Below are 18,337 nucleotides of genomic sequence, written 5' to 3' on the forward strand. Positions count from 1 at the left end.
TGTCGACAATAAGACTATGAAGCAACGGATATATTCTTTAGGTACAAAGAGAACTTCACAACATGTATATCAAGGGCTCGCGTGACCAAGTTATTGTAAACTAATCTGCTGCTCTTCCTCTGTACGCGCGGCAGGGGCAGGCGCCGAAATGGCTCCCTGCTGCTGCACTGTAGCTGCGGCAGGAACAGACGCCGAAAGGCTCTCCTGTCACACGGTAGCCACAGTAGGGGCAGGCGCCAAAGTTAGTCCTGCTGTCACATCTAGTCACTGTAGCAGCATGACAGTCTAGCATGTCTATATACTAGAATTAGTGGGTAGAGTTGTATATATAGCTTCCCACTGCAACTCAGTGAAGAGAGAGTTCAGTTTGCCACATCCAAAAGCAAAGCTTTCGGCCAGCGCTGGGCTTGTGCGGTGTGTGTGAGCTATTCTCAATATCTTCTTCTACCTCTAGTCGTAGTGAGTGAGTGTGCTGGTAAGCTTACTGCTTACCTATGCAGGGCAGCCGAGGCACCAACAAGTGGTATCGGAGCCGTACAAGCGCCGTCGTCGAACTAACCGCTGGCGATGACGGACGGTTCGAAGATCGGCGACAGCAGCGGCGCTGTTGTGGCTGTCCAACCACGACACGAGGTCATCGTGTGCACGGTGCGGGAGGTCAGCGGCACCAGTTGGCCGACGCTGACTCGCACCAACTATGGCGAGTGGGCGGTGACCATGAAGATCAAGCTCAGAGCCTAACGGCACTGGAATGCCATTGACAAGGGCACCGACAACGAAGAAGACGACATATCAACGTTGGAGGCTATCTTCGCTACTGTGCCAACGGAGTACAGGGAGCCGTTGAGGGCGAAGAACTCCGGTAAGGAGGCATGGGAGGCCATTGCAGCGATACACGTCGGCTCGGACCGCGCAAAGAAGGCGACTGTCGGTGCGGGACCCACGGGATACCCCGCAAGGAAGGGAGAAGATCTAGTCTAACTAGGATTCTTCCCCTGTAATCTTAGTAGTAGTAGTATTCTGTAATTCTACTAGGAACTCTCATTATAAACCGACTAGGATTCTGACCTCCTGACTATATAAAGGAGGGCAGGGTTCCTAGGGACAGAGAGAACGTAACACAACACTTTACAATTAATCCAACGCAAAGGCTAACGTCGACTGGACGTAGGGCTATTACTCGATCAGCGATCGAGGGTCCGAACCAGGATAAATCGACTGTCTCTTGCGTTTACCGCCAAGTTCTGCGTACGCCGAAGCCCGAACAAACTGCCCCGGGTACCCCCGTGATAGGCTATCGGTGGTCAAACATCGACAGCTGGCGCGCCAGGTAGGGGCTTTCGGTGACTTTGCATCCGAGAGCTCGATGGACCTCGATAACATGATCTTCTCGACGGGATCAACCTTCATCTTCGGTTCATGGATCTGTGAGGCAGGTGACAATGGCAAGCTCCAAAGCCGTCTCCTCAAAAATTCGGATCACCATGAGGACCATTCTATTTCGATGACTACGACAGATCAACTTGCTGGAAGATTCGCGCAGCTCGCGATGTCCGATCCAACTCAAATTTCGTGGCTTCACGCATCCGATTCAAACTCAGGCTCCGCTTCCGAGACGGAGTCTTATCCAAGTTCTTTCGGAAAATCGAGTTCTTTTCCGACAAGGCTCCAGAACACGACATCAACCTATCAAGAATACAACTCGGAGTACACTCAGAGTACTTTAAAGAAGACGGGTCCTTTTCCGTTCGGTCTCGACAACATGGCAACGTCTTATCGGGCATAGCTCGAAAGATTTCTTAATCCAGTGCTTGGGGTACCACTGATAGGAGCTTAGAAAGGTCTCGTACTAACCGTAACATCTCAAGACTGCATCATCCACTGGCCAGGTTCTGTTCCTGAGGATAGCAGTACCCGGCTAGTTGACACAACAACGACAACAGCTCTACCCTACCAAGAAGGAGACTCGATCTATGACCTTGAAGCCTCTACTGAAGTTATCAACAACTCTGACAGTATGGAAACCAACGTCGATGATAGAACAACTCACGCTCGAGAATTATTCATGATTCACCGTCCTCGATCACCATTGGTGCCCCTAGAAGCGCCCGACGTCAGGTCTTCAGATGAATCTGAGTCCAACATATCACCATTTACCCAAGGGCATGATGGTGAGACCGAGAGTCAGAGGCAAGCCAGAGAGAGAAAGAACAAATTGAAACAAGGATGTCAACGCCGTGCTAAGCAGCGCAAGGAAGCTTGGATCAGATATGAGTTAGACCTAGCTGAGTACAATAGAAGAAAATCAGAGCGAGAGGTCGAAGAAGGACGAGCGGCGAATACACCCTACGATAAGATCCGAGAAGCACTAGAAGAACTCAGGGCGACTTCACATCCCAGTAAAAAACAAGAACAACTCCGGGATTTCCTCCGGTCAACGGTCCTAAGGACGCATGATGGAAGGGCCCGTTCAAGACTACCTGACAGGTCAACATCTCATGAGCAGGAAGATCAAAATCAAAGGAAGTCCACTTTCAAGAGACTTGGACCAAGTGGAAGTCACAATAGAGAAAGTAGAAGAAACCATAGTCAAAACGATCGAGTCGAACAACCAAGAAAGGCCAGAAGCAAAGCACCTACTCGGACAGCCACACAAAACTACTCTCACCAAGACAACAGTTGGCAAGAAGGGGGGACCGAATCAGAATACATAGAAGCCAGAACGCACGATAGATTCCCCTGTTTTGCAAACAGACTTGCTTCAATACGACTGCCTCACAAGTTCAAGCCGTTCAACCACTCTAAGTATGATGGCAAGACCAAACTAAGGCAGTGGCTTAGGATTTACATGCAATCGATTGAATTGGCCGGAGGAGACGATGACATCAAGACCTTGTTCTTTCCCATGGCCTTAGAAACCATGCCCCTTCAATGGTTTGACAAATTGAATCTAGGATTAATCAGAAATTGGGAGGACATGCAAAGAGCTTTCTGTGAAAATTTCAGCGGGTATCATTACACACCCAATCACCCATGCAGAGTTAAAAGGACTCAAGCAGAAAGGAGGTGAAAGTCTCAGAAATTACTATCGACGATTTGGCAAACTATGAGCTCAAGTACATGACATCACCCAACGAGAAGTGATCGAAGCTTTCTCTCATGGAATCATGGCTAAGTGGCAAATTCAAGACTTCTGCAAAGAAAACCCAAGAAACAATGAATAATTCAGACAAATAGTGGAAAAGATGATTACCGTAGAGGAAAAGACACGAGAAAGATTCCTGGATAGAAACAACCGAGACAACCCGGACAAGCAAAATCATCGAAACAACAGACATCAGGAAAGAAAATGTGGACCAGACAACACCGTAGCAGTGACTAACAAATCAAGGAAGTTTTCCAAGCCTAGAAGGTATGATGACATAGAAAACATGCGTTGCATCTTGCACTCCAAAGGAAATCACACCATCAGAGATTGCTACACTTTCAAAGATCGATACACAAGAAAAGATAGAATACCAAAGAAGGCAATCAGAAAAAAGAAGAAGACAACTACGAAGACAAGGGATTCCAAAAATCTAGTGGGACAGTAGCAGTAATCTTTACCGGGGTTCTAGATTCCAGAAGCAAACATCAAGAAAAGCTAGCATTACGAACCATCATAGCAGCAGAACTGGCTACACCAAGATATCTCAATTGGTCACAGTATCTAATCTAATTTTCAAGAGAAGACCAATGGACTAGCATAGGAAACATAGGCCATTACCCACTGGTTCTAGATCCAACTATTGCCGGTATGACTGTCACGAAAGTACTAATCGACGGGGGAGCCGGACTCAACATCATTTTTTCAGAAACTCTAAGGAAGATGGGACTACAACTCGCCAGGATGATTACACCAACAAGCACGCCTTTTTATGGCATAGTACCAGGCAAGGCAGCAATGCCACTGGGACAAATCACTCTACCAGTTACTTTTGGGACTCCCTCGAACTACCATACAGAGTTCATCAAGTTCAAAGTTGCGGACTTTGATTCATCATATCACGCAATCCTCGACGCCCAGCACTAGCAAAATTCATGGCAATACCGCATTATTCGTACCTGTTGCTTAAGATGCCAGGGCCTAACGATGTCCTTTCTCTTCAGAATGATTTGAAGCGCGCTTTTGACTGTGATGTTCAGGCAATCCAAATTGCAGCAAAAGCACAGGCCGCCGATGGAAGAAAAGAAATAGCCACTGTTGCAGCAGAAATGAGCCCAGAAGAGCTAGTGATACCGGCTAAAAAACCCAGCATCCTAGCACCACAAAAAGAAGCCGACGTCAAGCAAATCGACCTAGGCACAGGTGATCCCTCCAAAACGGCAACCATCAGCGCCCACCTCTTGGCAAAATAGGAACTTGTGCTCACCAACTTTCTTCGGGACAACAAAGATATCTTTGCTTGGAAGCCAGTCGACATGCCAGGGGTCCCAAGAGAGTTGGTTGAGCATAGAATTGATATCAATGAAGGCTCCAAGCCTATGAAGCAACGACTATGACGATTCTCACCCGACAAGAAGGAAGCAATTAAAAAAGAAATCACAAAACTAATGGCAGCCGGATTCATCAGAGAAATCTTCCATCCAGATTGGCTAGCAAACCCAGTTCTAGTACAGAAAAAGAATATGGACGACTGGCGCATGTGTGTCGGCTACACAGATCTCAACAAACACTGCCCGAAAGATCCGTTCGGGCTACCACGCATTGATCAGATAGTTGATTCAATAGCAGGATCTGCCCTATTATCCTTCCTTGATTGCTATTTAGGATATCACTAGATCGCATTAAAGGAACAAGACCAGAGCAAGACATCTTTCATCACTCCATTCGGTGCCTACTGCTACAAAACCATGTCCTTTGGACTCAGGATGCTGGTGCCACTTACCAAAGAGCTATCCAAATGTGCCTTGGTGATCAGATCGGCGAAAACATAGAGGCATACGTGGATGACGTAGTAGTAAAGACAAAGAACCCGGATACACTAATTGAAGACTTAAAGCAAACCTTCGAAAACCTGAAAAGATAGAGGTGGAAATTGAACCCAAACAAGTGTGTATTTGGAGTTCCTTTAGGACAACTACTCGGATTCTGGGTCAGTCATCGTGGAATCGAAGCAAGCGCCAAGCAAATTCGAGCCATAATAGAGATGGGCCCTCCTCGAAGTGTCAAAGATGTGTAGAAGCTAACAGGCTGCATGGCGGCCCTAAATCGTTTCATATCAAGACTCGACGAAAAAGGGTCACCTTTCTTTAAACTACTAAAGAAGACATACAAGTTCGAGTGGACAGAAGAAGCCAACGAAGCTTTCAAGAAGCTCAAGGCATACCTCACCTCCTCACCCGTTCTCACACCTCCGAAGAAATACGAAGACATGATGTTGTACATTGCGGCAATTCTACTGTGATCAGCATAGCGATTGTCATAGAAAGAGAAGAAGAAGGGCGTGTATATAAAGTATAATGCCTCGTATACTACATTAGCGAAGTACTGTTAGAATAAAAAATCCGATACCCGCATGTGCAAAAATTACTCTACGCCCTCCTGATCACTTCACGCAAGCTTCGCCACTATTTTGAAGGCCACAAGATTCCCGTCGTGATAGATTTCCCACTCGGAGACATCCTGCACAATAGAGATGCAACAGGGTGCATATCTAAGTGGGAAGTTGAACTTGGTGCTCTCAATATCGATTTCACCCTACAGAAAGCAATTAAATCTCAAGCCCTAGCCGATTTTATCGCTGAGTGGACAGAAATTCAACAACCGATGTCAAATATCATCCTTGATCATTGGAAGATGTACTTTGATGGATCACTCAAGATAGGCGGAGCCGATGCAGGCGTTCTCCTCATTTCTCCTAGATGGAAAACAACTCAAGTATGTCCTTTAGATACTATGGCAAGCTACAAACAATGAAGCAGAATACGAAGCCCTCATCCACGGGCTACGAGTGGCAATTGACCTCGGAATCAAGCGTTTACTCATATACGGCGATTCAGTAGTAGTCATCAATCAAGTCAACAAAGATTGGGATTGCACCAAAGAAAACATGGGCGCTTACTGTGCTAAAATACGAAAGCTCAAAAAACATTTTCAAGGATTAGAAATTCTACACGTCCTACGCGATTCTAATATTGCGGCAGACATTCTCGCCAAGCTTGGATCAGACAGGGCGAAGGTCCCACCTGGTGTATTCATAGAGGAGTTATCAGCTCCCTCTATCAAACAACCCAGTGAGATAACCCCTGAAATCTCAGCTAAAGGCACCCAGATTTTGGTAATCACCACTTCATGGACCCAGGTTTTTATTGATTACATCAAAGAGCATATGTTGCCAGCGGAAAAAAGAGGAAGCTACCCGAGTTGTTCGCAGAAGCAAGAATTACGTCCTAGTGGGAGACAAGCTCTACAGAAGAGCCACATCATCAGGAGTACTCCTAAAATATGTCTCATTTGAAGAGGGCAAAGAGATCCTAGACTGAAATACACTCAAGGTTGCTGTGGAAATCACGCCGCTTCAAGAACACTAGTCGGCAAAGCATTCCGCACTGGTTTCTACTAGCCAACCGCTTTGAAAGACGTAGAAGAACTCGTCAGAAGATGCAAAGGTTGTCAAATGTTCACAAGACAAGCTCATGTGCCAGCTCACAATCTCATCTTCATCCCACCCTCTTAGCCTTTCTCCTGCTGGGGGCTGGATCAAGTAGGACCTCTCAAGAAAGCAAAAGGTGGTTTCAGGTACATTTTCATAGCAATTGACAAGTTCACCAAGTGGATTGAATACAAACCACTCACAAAATATAGCGCAGCCAAAGCAGTCGAGTTCATCCAAGATATTATGCACCGCTTCGGCATGCCCAATCGAATCATCACAGATTTGGGTTCTCCCTTCACAGCCTTTGAATTCCAAAGTTGGGCATAGGACTGTGGTTTCAGCATAAATTACGCATCAGTCGCGCATCCAGAGGCCAACGGATAGGTACAAAGGGCTAATGGACTCATACTAGCCAGATTAAAACCAAGATTGTATGAAGAACTAGTGGACTATGGATCAAAATGAATTGAAGAATTACCCAAGGTTGTATGGGGGCTACGAACTTAAATAAGCAGAGCAACCGGATACTCACCTTTCTTCCTAGTTTATGGATCAGAAGCCGTACTACCTGTCGACTTAATCTAGACGTCACCAAGGATAGAATAATACGACGAAGGAGAAGCAGAACACACCTGAAGATTAGAACTCGACAGTACAAAAGAAGTCAGAGTAAACGCTACCCTTCAATCAGCAAGATACCTCCAAGGATTAAGACGCCACTACAACAAGAATACCTAGCCTCGATCACTACAAGTCAGAGACCTAGTACTAAGAAGAATACAAAAAACTGATAGACGCCATAAACTACTCAGTCCATGGGAAGGTCCTTTTATCATCACAAAAGTCACCGGACCAGGCACATACAAGTTGATAACCGAAGATGGAAAAGAAGTCAACAATACATGGCACATCAGCCAGCTAAGAAGATTCTACGCATGAAAACAACTCAAGAAAAAATATATATACAAGCAACAAGAGATCAATGTGCATGATCAATAAAGATGGTGCTCATCGACAACATATGTACTATTATGACTTATCAATGTTCATGATCAATAAAGATGGTTCTTTCTTGACAACATATGTCTTATTATGGCTTTCCTGAGTTGTTTCCAATGAGCCAAACCAAAAAGCAAAATGGCTAAAAATACGCCTGAGCACACCAGCCGAGAGCAAAAGAGCTGAAAAGATGCTTGAGCCCACCGATGAGGGTAGCTAACAAGCTAGCACCCAAACCAAAAAGCAAAATGGCTGAAAATATGCCTGAGCATACCGGCCGAGAGCAAAAGAGTTGAAAACATGCTTGAGCCTGCCGATGAGGGTAGCTAACAAGCTAACACCCGAACCAAAAAGCAAAATGGCTGAAAATACACCTGAGCATACCAGCTGAGAGCAAAAGAGCTAAAAAGATGCTTGAGCCCGCCGATGAGGGTAGCTAACACCCGAACCAAAAAGCAAAATGGCTGAAAATACGTCTGAGCATACCGGCCAAGAGCAAAAGAGCCGAAAAGATGCTTGGGCCCACCGATGAGGGTAGCTAATAAGCTAACACCCGAACTAGAAAACAAAATGACTGAAACAAAGCCTGAGCATAAATCAGAGCAATTTCAAGACAAGACCCTCTAGCTCCTTGTTCCAAATAGCAAAAGGATCGGGGGCTACACTCAGAAGATCCCAAGAAGCACTACATGGTTTCACTCAGGAAAGCACTCAGATGATGCTTGTACCTACTCGGCAAGACATGAAGGAACAAGACGAGGCTTCCAAAACTCAACCATGAAGTACTCGGGGGCTTGTCGATCCTACGATGTTTTTGCAACTAGGGAAAGGATCAGATGCTGACTACATTCTGAGTTAAGCCAAAAAGAAGAAGCTGGAGATGTCCTAAGTCTTTTTAGTACTAACAAGAACACAAAGTTTGTCGAGACAATGATCTATATCGAGTTGTTTACAAGTCACAGACGAAAGCCAGACAAGCACTCGACAAATCAAGGAAGTCTATCAAAACATCAATCTACATATACCGAGTTGTTTACAAGGCACAAATGAAAGCCAGAAAAGCACTCGACAGATCAAGAAAGTTTGTCAAGACAATGATTTACCTAAGCCGGGTTGTTTACGAGACAAAGAAATACAGACAAAGAAGACATCAACAAAAAATAAAGAATCGCCATTCAGTCTTCAAGTATAGTGTTTTATTACAGAAGCTAGAATACAAAGGTCGATTACATCAAGCATTGTCATCAGGAGAAGAAATATCAATGTTAAGATTATCTACAATCTTCCTGGCTAAATCTTCGACCTCAGGCTCCAACTTCTCAACAGCATCCAAATACTCTTGACTCTTGGCTTCATCAGCAACCTTGGACAAAGGAAACTCTAGAGAAAGAACCCGAACCTGGGCAAGAACATTCCTGGTACACAAATGGGCGCATCTCTTCACGAACTCCTAGAAACGGGTCGGCACTTGGGAAATAAACTGAGCCCAAGAATGACCGTCATCTGCTAGAGTCTGGAGAAGGTCAGCTACTGACCGAAAAGCCTTACACAAAGCATTCCAGTTCTTAGTAGCTGTTGCCAACTTGCCAGTCAAGTCTTCAATGGTTTTTTGGGCCTGCACAAGATCCCTGTCAGCTCCACTCTAATCAACTTAGCAAGTGCGAGTTCTTCTTCAGCTCGAGTAATTACCTCCTCAGCCTTATTATGGTTAGTACGAACAAGTGTCTTCATCTCCTAGATACCCTCCGAGAGCTTCTGCTTTTCAACTCAGAGAGCTAGATTAGGCAATAAAAGACAAGTCAGCAGAAAGGCAAATTTGAATACAAAAGGAAATGAAAAGGAACTTGCAATACCATGGCACTCTTTTTTCATGGCCTCCACATTTTTCAAGGCCTCCTAGGCAGCTGCATCCCTCTGCTTTTCTGCCTCAACTACCTAGGCACAGAGAGCCTTCTCCTCCTTCTGATGCATCTGATGCTCAGTCTCCAACTCGGCCCGATAGAGGTCAAGCTCTACCTTTAGGGTACTCACCTCAGAAGACAACTTTTTCTCGGTTTCAAACGAGAAAAAGAAGCCGGTATGATCATGAGAAAAAGACTGAGCAAAAAGAGATAGAAAAACAAGACATAAGGATAGAAGAAAAACGAACATCTAAAGAAAGAACTTCAGAAAAACTTACCTAGAGCTTTTCCCCAAAAGAAGTCGCAAGGGTCGATAAGCTTCCCTAGGCGGCGGTTAGCTCTAACAATCGATGAGTGGCATTAAATTGCTACACCACGTCATCAGCCGAAGGTGGACCACCAGAAGCAAGAAGAGGAGAGGGAGAAGCCGGCCGATGCAAAGAAGGCACGACCAGGGCAATCTCCTGGGAAGCCACGGCCAACCCCTTAGATGAATCCACCGCCATGGCCACGGTCACCTCAGGAGTCAACAAATTAGCGGCTACGTACTCTGTCCCCCTCACAGCCACCTCGACGACCATGCGTTCCGAGTCCTGAGACTCAGTACACAAGGGCGCACCAGAGGGCTGACAAGAAGTCGACTAAGGGTTCAGGAAAGATGAAGGCCTAAAAGTTGATAAGGAAACTCACCAATAAGAATAAGAAAAAAAGGAGAACAGAGGCAAAGAAATAAAACTAGAATTCACTCACTCAGCTATCTTCTTCTTCATAAAACCAAAAGAAGACCTCATAGGGGGAACCATAGCAGCAAAAACATCACCACCACCCTGCGACGGGAGTAGCGCGACCGATACTGGAGCCCCAGAAGAACTCGAACCCGATGACCGCTTACTACAAGGGAACAAAACCAAAGTCAAAACAAAAAGAGGGGTTCAACAACAGGAAAACAAGAAAACAACTCACCGATGAGTAACAAGGGTGGCATCATCCTCCTCCTCTTCCTCACTCTCGACCAAGGCCACCATAGCACCAGCTGAAGAAGGACAAAAGTACTCAGTCAAAGATAAAAACAAACAACAAAAGGACAGAGCGTATTAATATGCTCACCTAAGAGCATGCTAGCTGCAACTGGAGTACCTAGACGAGTACTCGACTGGTGAGACTTCTTAGCAGCAGATGGAGCAGAAGAAGAACAATCCGCCTATCCCCTTTTTTTCGCCACTGCGAGGAGCTCGGGAAACTGGATGAGGAACATACTCTTCATATACGTCAGAAAATGCAGAAGAAACACTAGTAAGCATCATGGTAGTTTGAAACTTACTGGTCAAGGATGCCCCAGCAAGACTACCCCCAGCCTCCACATTTGTAGGGCAATCATCAAGGGGAATCAGATCAGCAAAATTATGCCCCAATTCCTATAAAAGAGTAAAACAACAAAACAAGGAAGTTTAAGCAAAAAGCGGGAACAACAAAAGACACACAAAAGTACCTGCATAAGAAAAAAAACAACACACAACAGGGGGCGGGTTGTTAGCACTGTACTCAAGGACAGCAAGCGGGACAACGCTTACTCCTTTCAGCATCTTCTGAAGATGCTCGAGCACCTCCTCATTAGTCAACTCAAGGGCAGGGACCATTCGAGAAGGGTCCTCTGCCCTAGAGTACTCAAAACCATAGTTTTCTCGCTCCTTTAGAGGTTGAACTCGGCGGCGAAGAAAACTAGAAATAATCCCAAAGCTGATCAAGCCTTGCTATTTCAAAGTACAAATCCTCTCAAGAAACGGCTTGATTGCCTGGACCTCGACCATCGTCATAGGGTTCTTTTCCCATCGGTCATTAACCAAGGGACCAAATCCAGAATGAACAGAAAGAGGAGGAATGAAGTTGGTGGCATAAAACCAGTCAGCACGCCAATCCCTCATAGAATCAACCAGGTTATAGTCAAAGAATTTGCTCTTAAGACCCTGGCGAAACTGAATCTCGCAGCCACCAAGTACATTGGTGTCATCACGGTGGGGTTGTGGCTTCAGGCGAAAGAAGTAACAAAAGAGAGAAAGAGAAGGAGGAATTCCAAGGAAAGTTTCACAAAGATGAACAGAAATAGAAAGATGAAGGACATCATTGGGAGCAAGATGGTTCAGACTAATCCCAAAATAGTTGAGAAAACGGTGAAGAAAAGCAGAAGCAGGAAGGCAGAGACCGGCATGGATAAAGGAGACGAAAAGAATAATCTCACTAGGACCTGGAGCAGGGACCCGATGCTCACCTGGAGCTCTCCAATCAGCAATATCCTTGCTCTGAATCAGACCATTGCTAACGAGCTCGCGAAGCTGATCTTCAGTCCTTGTTGGAGCCGGCCAGATCTTCTGAGCAGCCCTTATGGCCATGAATTCTTGATTTTCAATAACGGAGAGCGATGCTTCCTCATCGACAAAGGTCGCCTAGGACTTACTCACTGACTTCTTCCTACCCATATACTAGCAAAAGCATTGGGGCACTAAGAATCAAAGAAGGCTCAGACAGTAGCGCTCGGATGGCGGTGACAATGGCGACGGCGGAGTTTTGAAGGCTAGGGTTTCAAGGCAAAGGCAAGGTACCAAAGAAAAGGAGGAGAAATGCCTTTAAATAGATTTTACACCAGTAAAAACGCGGCCCACCAGGCCTGTTTTAACATGGCATGAGGACGCAATGATCCATTTACCGACGTAGCTAAAATGACGGACGGCTCAAATCCACACAACGGTACAGTTCAATGGGCAGATTTCAGACTTATCCATCCAGCACCACGACGGAGTTATCATATTGCTACAAAAAGAACTCATCAACCATGAAGTAAAGAAGGGTTACCTCACAAGGAACGCAACAACCCAGTCCTTATAAAAAGAACTCGGGAATCTCATAAAACAACCAAGACATCAGTAGAATAAAGAATGACAGCTCAGAAGATAAGATTCTTTCCATTAATGGTTTCAAAAAAAGAGAAGATTACACATCCTACAAGACCCAACGAACTTGATACTATGACAAGCAAGGTAGCAAAGAGGAACCCGGACACAGCTAGGCTCTGGAACGACTATGTGTTCCAAATTGCTACTCAGTAGAACAAACCGCACTCGGCTACACTATTTTCTTCAAAGGATGGACGCAGTGCATCCAAGGCGAAAATCAGCAGCATGGTGGGACAACATGGAGCAGAGAAGGTCGGCAGGCATTTGTCTACCCAAGTCTGATATGATACTGGATATGGTGTTGATCTACACCGGATAGTCTCAGGGTAGGCGACGAGGATCAACCTAGAACTGCCAGATGAAGGATCGCATCCCACATCACAAGACTCCCTCCAACTGCTGCCATGTACTTCCAAGTACAATGCTGCTGCAGGATTAGCCTACCTCTAATCCCTATCACAAGACTCCCTCCAGCTACGGCAAGATACACAAGAACTGCAAAATACACCCGGAGGCTGCTCTACTTCACAAACTACCATATTCATGACTACGAAGATTTCAGACCACGCAACAAAATGCTCGATGAACCAAAACAACACACAAGGAGGATATTTATAGGCCAAAGAAGTGGTGCACCTAGACCAGGAGCACCAGCGGAACAAACCTAACAAAGGACACAGTGAAAAGACAGAATTCAATGAAAGAGGAGTCAGGCGTGAAGGAGTAGTACTCGAGAATGAGCATATTTGGAAGAATATACCAATACTATACAACTCATGAACAAATAGCATTTACTATCAACCACCACCATGCAACTACATCTGACAACAGCAGACCACCAGAGAACATGCCAAGAACCTATATCCAAGGTCTTTTTGATGAAAGAACCCAGCAAGAGGCTCGGGGGCTACACTCAGAGAGTGCACTTTTTCATTCAAAAAAGCGCACATCACTCAGAAGACTTCCTCAAGACAATAGTTTTTCAAACAACATAAGATTCAAGACCCTCCAACTTTTTGTTCCAAATAGCAAGAGGCTCAGGGGCTACACTTAGTGAGTGCACTTTTTCATTCAAAAAAGCGCACATCACTCAGAAGACTTCTTCAAGATAGACCACTTCAAGGCCACACGACAAAAAGAACCCGTACATAGCTACATCCGAGCTCTTTTCGACAAAGAACCTGGGTATCTGCTCAGGAGCCCTTCGACCAAGAATCAGGGTGATTTCAAGAAAAGACCCTCCAGCTCCTTATGCCAAACAGCAAGAGACTCAGGGGCTACACCCAAATGGGAGTACTTTTTTCTTCAAAAAGGTACACACCACGCGAAGATCTCACAAAGCGCTACATGGTTTCGCTCAAGAAAGCACTCGGATGATGCTTGTTCCTGCTCGACAAGACTTGAAGGAATAAGACGAGGCTTCCAGAACTCAACCATAAAGTGCTCGGGGGCTTGTCGGTGCGGGACCCACGGGATACCCCGCAAGGAAGGGAGAAGATCTAGTCTAACTAGGATTCTTCTCCTGTAATCTTAGTAGTAGTATTATTCTGTAATCCTACTAGGAACTCTCATTGTAAACCGACTAGGATTCTGACCTCATGACTATATAAAGGAGGGCAGGGTTCTTAGGGACAGAGAGAACGCAACACAACACTATACAATCAATCCAACACAAAGGCTAACACCGACTAGACGTAGGGCTATTACTCGATCCATGATCGAGGGTCCGAACCAGGATAAATCGACTGTCTCTTGCGTTTACCATCGAGTTCTGCATACACCGAAGCCCGAACAAACTGCCCCGGGTACCCCCGTGGCAGGCTATCGGTGGTCAAACATTGACATCGACGGTCCAACTACTGAAGTAGGAGTACGCCAACCTCAAGTTCAAGGATGGTTTGTCGGTGGAGGACTTCTCCCTCCACCTACAGTCGCTCATCAACAAGCTGAGGAGCCACGGTGTCACCATCGACGAAGAAGAGGCGGTCTCCAAGTACCTCCACTCCATGCCAGTGAAGTACATCCAAATCGCTCTCTCCTTAGAGACGATGCTAGACTTGTCCATGCTCACCATTAAAGATGTGATAGGCCATCTACGGGTGGTGGACGAGCACATGGAGCAGGCCACAGCAACGATGGACAGCGGCAAGCTATTGCTAACAGAGGATTGGGCTGCCCGGATGATAGAGAAGAAGTCCGGGGAAGCCTCCTCCAGCCGCGGTGGCGATAGCAAGTGTCACGGCAAGGTTTCTTCAAAGAAGAAGAAGAAGAAGAAGAAGAAGTTTGACCCCAACGCTTGCTGATGTTGTAGGAAGACGGACCATTGGGCAAAGTAGTGCCCAAATCGCAAGCAGAAGAAGAAGGCTGAGGCTCATTTAGCGTAGGCTGATGAGGATGATGAGGCCACTCTCTTGATGGTGACGTTCTATGCACTACACGATGTTGAGGCCAAGGAGAAGGGAGAGGTGATGGCAGTGGAAGGGCACGGTAAGGCTCTAAAGGCTGTCAACCTCGATGAACCACGCACCCAAGTCCACCTCGGATGTGTGGGTGACGAGCAGGAGTAGTGGTAGTACCTGGACTCTGGCACCAGCAACCACATGATAGGCTCCTAGGAAGCCTTCTCTGAGCTCGACAACAACATGACCGGCACAGTGAAGTTCGGTGACGGCTCAAGGATGGCGATTTGAGGGCGCGGCACCATCATCTTTAGGTGCCAAAATAGCAGGCACCACATGCTAATGGATGTATATTACATCCCATAACTATGTTCAAGCATCATTAGCATTAGCCAGTTGGATGAGTGTGGCAGCGAGGTACTGATCAAGGATGGTGTCCTTAGGATCAGGGACCAGGAGTAGCGGCTTCTTGCCAAGGTGAAGATGTCTGGGAACTGGTTGTACCTACTTGACTTGAAGGTGGAGTAGCCCATCTGCTGGGCTGTATGGCACATGGAGGAGCCATGGCTATGGCATGCCCGGTATGGCCATCTCAGCTTTGACTCTCTTGGTCTGCTGGAGAAGATGGTGACTGGGCTACCTCATATCAAGCAGGCAGGCGAGCTGTGTGACAGCTGCCTAGTCAAGAAGTAAAGAAGTCTATCATTCTCAAAGACGGAAATGTACCACGCGGTAGAGACCCTCAAGCTGGTCCATGGTGACCTCTATGGGCCAATCACGCCGGCCATGCATGGTGGGCACAAATACTTCATCCTACTTGTGGATGACTGTAGCTGGTTCATGTGGTCGCAACTTCTGACCAGCAAGACCAAGGCTACGGAAGCGGTCAAGAAGTTCAAGGCGTGTGTAGAGGCAGAGAGCGGCAAGAAGCTACACATGCTGCAGACTAATCGCGGCGGTGAATTCACTTCAGTGGAGTTCACTGCGTACTATGTGGATTAGGGTGTGGTGCGACACCGCACTATGCCGTACTCGCCACAACAGAATGGCATGGTGGAGCGACAGAACCAGATAGTGGTTGGCATGGCTCAATCCATGATGAAGGCCCAAAGCATGCCGATAAAGTTCTAGGGAGAGGCAGTGACCATGACGGTGTTCATCCTCAACCGCGCACCCACCAAGGCACTAAAGGGCAAGATGCCGTTTGAGGCTTGGCATGGACGCAAGCTAAATGGGTCCTTCCTTAAGACATTTGGCTGTGTCAGCCATGTGAAGAACACCAAGCCTCACCTCAACAAGCTAGAGGATAGGAGCACACCGATGGTGCTCCTGGGCTAGGTACCAAGGCATACTAGCTCTATGACCCACGCGGAGGCAAGGTGGTTGTCTCGCATGATGTCGTGTTCGACAAGAAGGTGGCCTAGGACTAGGATAGTTCGGGCACAAGGGAAGCTAGTGGCTTCACCAGCAGCTTCATCGTCGAGCACTTGGTCATCCATGATGGTGGAGACACTGGAGAGGAGGTGCCGACCACTCCAGCAACAGAGCCGACCACTCCAGGAGGGGTGCCAAGCACTCTAGGAGTGGTTCTGAGCGGTCATGCAGTGGTGCCAACCACTCCAGAATGGGTGCTGAACGCTCCCATAGCAAAGCCAAGAGGTGTTGCAGTGGTGTCGACCACTCCAAGACTGGTGCCGAGCACTCCTGCAGTGGAGCCAACCACTCCAAGAGTGGTGATGAGCAGTCCAAGAGTAGTGCCAAGCACTGCAGCTGGGGTGCCGAGCACTCTAGGTGTTGTGCCGACCACTTCGGTGGAACAAGGGACTCCATCGACGCCGATCGAGTTCACCACACCTCCAAGCGACATCACCAAGTTCGTGGATGCCTTCCACAACAGTGAGGAGGTGTAGTTCCGTAGGCTGGACGACATCGTTGGTGGCATAGGGTCCTTAGGCCTAGCGGGTCGACTGCTCAATAACCTAGAGTTGCTTCTCATCAGTGCAGAAGAACCACCCATGTTCGCACTGGCCGAGCGCGAAGCAAATTGGTGACGGGTGATGTTGGAGGAGATGAAGGCGATCGAGGAAAATGAGACTTGAGAGCTGGTCAATCCACCTCTAGGATGCCATTTGATCAGTCTGAAGTGGGTGTACAAGGTCAAGTGGGATGAGCGATGCGCCATTGTCAAGCACAAGGCGCATCTCATCGCCCGAGGCTTTGTCCAGTGCGAGGGCATCGACTTCGAGAAAGTCTTTGCACCGATAGCGCGCATGGAGTCTATCTAATTGCTGCTGGCTTTGGCAGCAGCGAAGGACTAGTGTGTCCATCACCTGGACATAAAATCGGACTTCCTCAACGGCGAGCTGGTGGAGACAGTCTTCGTCAGGAAACCTCTAGGTTTCACAGTCAAGGGAGCAGAGCACAGGTTGCTCCAACTGCACAAGGTGCTCTATGGGCTACGGCAGGCCCCATGAGCGTGGAACGCCAAGCTTGACATCACACTGGGTGAGCTTGGGTTCATGTGGTGCGCAACTGAGCACGTGCTCTACACACGGCGACGGGGAAGGAGGAGCTCATCGTCGATGTGTATGTGGATGACTTGATCATCACCGGCGTGCATGCGGAGGACATCGATAGCTTCAAGCGTGAGATGGTGGCTCATTTTTAAATGAGTGATCTCGGTGCGCTCTCTTACTACCTTAGCATCGAGGTGAGATAGGGGAAGGAAGCGCTCATGCTTGGTCAGAGCGTGTAAGCCTCAAAGCTGTTGGAGCAGAGTGGCATGGCTGAGTGCAAGCCGTGTGTGACTCCGATAGAGGAGCAGCTGAAGCTGACAAAGGCTAGTACCGCAGCAAAGGTAGATGCAACACTCTATCGGAGCATCGTCGGTGGTCTACGCTACCTAGTCCACATGAGGCCAAACATTGTGTTTGTCATGGGCTACGTCAGCCGCTTCATGGAGGATCCTAGAGAGGATCACTAGGCCATGGTGAAGCAGCTGTTGCACTATGTCAAGGGGATGGTGGATCAGGTGATCGTCTTCCCCAAGACCGACGAAAGTGGGTTGTAGCTCACTGTATTCAGCAATGCAGACATAGCGGGGGACATCGACTGGACGGCGGAGCACCTCTGGTGTGCTCGTCTTCCTCAGGTGGCTCCAATCTAATGGTTGTCGTTGAAACAGATGGTGGTGGCGCTGTCCATGTACGAGGCAGAGTATGTGGTGGTGGCCACAGCGACGTGCCAAGTTGTGTGGCTGCGCCGGCTGCTGGGCGAGCTGACTGTTGTGGAAGCTCACCCACCAGCACTGATGGTGGATGACCAGCCCGCCGTCGCCGTCGCAAAGAATCCGGTTCTCCACGACCGGAGCAAGCACATCGACGTCAAGTTCCACTTCCTCAGGGACTGTGTCGATGAAGGGCAGATCGTCATCGAGTTCGTCGAAACTGGTT

This window comes from Miscanthus floridulus, chromosome 18 (assembly GCF_019320115.1).
Source record: "Miscanthus floridulus cultivar M001 chromosome 18, ASM1932011v1, whole genome shotgun sequence".
NCBI lineage: Eukaryota > Viridiplantae > Streptophyta > Magnoliopsida > Poales > Poaceae > Miscanthus > Miscanthus floridulus.